Source organism: Limulus polyphemus, unplaced genomic scaffold (genome assembly GCF_000517525.1).
Source record: "Limulus polyphemus unplaced genomic scaffold, Limulus_polyphemus-2.1.2 Scaffold2561, whole genome shotgun sequence".
NCBI classification, from domain to species: Eukaryota; Metazoa; Arthropoda; class Merostomata; order Xiphosura; family Limulidae; genus Limulus; species Limulus polyphemus.
In genome coordinates, this window is record NW_013668171.1 from 1 (window position 1) to 2,429 (window position 2,429).

Below are 2,429 nucleotides of genomic sequence, written 5' to 3' on the forward strand. Positions count from 1 at the left end.
GAAGGGTTTTTTTTGTTTTTTTTTTTTTTTAAAAAAAACACTGCTAGAAATGGGTGTCCAAGACTAATACTGGACCTTCCAATCCAATGCCCAACATACTAATGTCTAGATTATGCCCAGCTAAAGTTACGAGTTAGTTAATTTTAACACAAAACTTCAGTCTTTTGTATAAAAAAAACAAAACACAACAACTTCACCAGTAACAACTATTTCTATGATAAAATAGCATATAATTTTGTATGCTATCACCATTTTCTAGATGTGTAGGGAGATTCAATATTGAGATTTGATGGAAGAAGCATTTATATTCAAAAAACTATTATAAACACACTTCATCTTGTGTATAAACAGTTTGATGCAAATACACGCACAAAGGTTTAGTTCATTATACGTGAACACTATTTCACCATCATCTTCTGTTCTTTTAGTGTAAAATATAATAGCAAAAACAGATTCTGATTACTGTCACATGTTAGAACAGCCACTTAATTTTGCATATTAAATATTAAACTGAAAGCTCATCACGGGGAACTGTTTCATTAGGTTTTCTCATGGACATATTCCTTAATTAGTATGACAAAAATGCATCAAGTAGTCAATTTAAAAGACATTTTCATTTATTGATTTTGAAAAATTGTTGAGCTCCATACAGCTATATAAAATTCATTATTATAATTGTTTGGAACTATGGGCTACTCTCATTGGTAGGTAAAATTGTGAAAACTCAATTACTTAAAAAGGCACAAGAGATTTGCTAACAAGGAATTCAACAAAGTGAAATGCATTGAAACTTCATAAAAGATGAATTTCTCCTTTTAAATAATGCTCTTTTTCTGATAAATATTTGAACCCTTGAGACTTAAAAACAAATTCATCTGGCAAGTTTTAAAATACAAATAAAACTCAAAATGTAGCCACTATAATGCACAATGGAAATATTAAACTAAATGTTTCCTTCTTTTTGTTTTTGTTCTTGTAATTCAGTTCTTTCTGATTATAAACAAGTCTTGGTGATGGTTTTCAGCTTGCTCCATTGTATGCTAGAGAAACTTTTCAATTAAACAAGTGTATATTACAAGCTCCTTACTAATATCATGAAGAGAATCAAATACACACTAATATGCAATACTGTGCTGATGACTGCTGTGCAAAAGAAAAACAGAATTGTTATTTGAATGTCATGGTTAGGAGGTGAATCAGTTGGTGAAATAGATTTATATCATTATCTTAGAGAAACAAGAAGACAAACAACAACAAAAAAAAAAAATACCTTCACTCAGACTCCGAGGTCAATAATTTATGAATTAAACTTCTCAAAAAATTAACCAATCACAAGCCTTGTTCATAAAAATAAGCAACCATCAGAAACCACCCACTCAAACAATCAAGGCAACAGTAACGAAAGCTGCAAGATAAAAACACAACAAAGTCTACAAAACAAGAACAGAAAAAGGTCCACAAAAGTGTATCAAAAACTTAGTTTACAACAAAAGCTTTCCAGTAGGTTGTCCATTATAAATCCATTTTACCAAGAGAATTGTTCAATCATACCAGGATTTTAGTGAATAATTATCAAACCTTCTATAATTCTCAATTTGTACTTCATCCTCTAGACTAGTACTGCAGGCTATTATTTAATATAAAAATAAAACTGAAGATACTTATTAGATGCAATGCCATATAAAAGTATGCATTCTAGCTTTGTTTGAAAATTTACATATCCATGCTAAAGTTAGAGATTAAAGTTAAGCGAACACTTCAAGTTATCTGAAATAAACATCTAATCAAGTAGTAACAGTTAACAACATTTTAAACATTTCATACAAGAGAGAACAAACAATAAAATTGGAAAAAAAAGTTATCCAACTAAAGTCTAGCATGAATTACCAATGTTCTTCTGTTCATTTGTTTCACTGAAAGAAGGAGTTAAAGAAATGGTGTCATCTATGGTTATTTTAGATATATCTGTTCAACTAAATTTAAATGCTTTTAAAACTTTGATTAAGTCAAACCAGTATACTTGCAAAAATAATCTTATTTCAATAACAAAATACAAATAACAATCTTAATACCAGGAAAATACATGGGATCAAACTTTGTAAATAAAATCTCAAACAGGGGAAATCTAATAACCCAGTCTTTCCCAGTTAGGATCATTTGGGGAAGTGCTCAGGTTATGAATGGTTCATGTATTACAACTATTCTGTACATGTTGCAAATATTTTTTTACTTTTTACTCTATAATTCTATGAAAAGACAAAACTATCAGGTTGCATAACTAAGTAACAATACTAATTTTACCAATGTCTTTTATAAACTAAAACAATATAATTAAGTAAAGTTAACTTCTACAAATGCAGTTTCATTGAATGGCTAAATCTATGAACAAAATAAAGTGAGAAGGAACTAGAAAAATACTATTATTATGG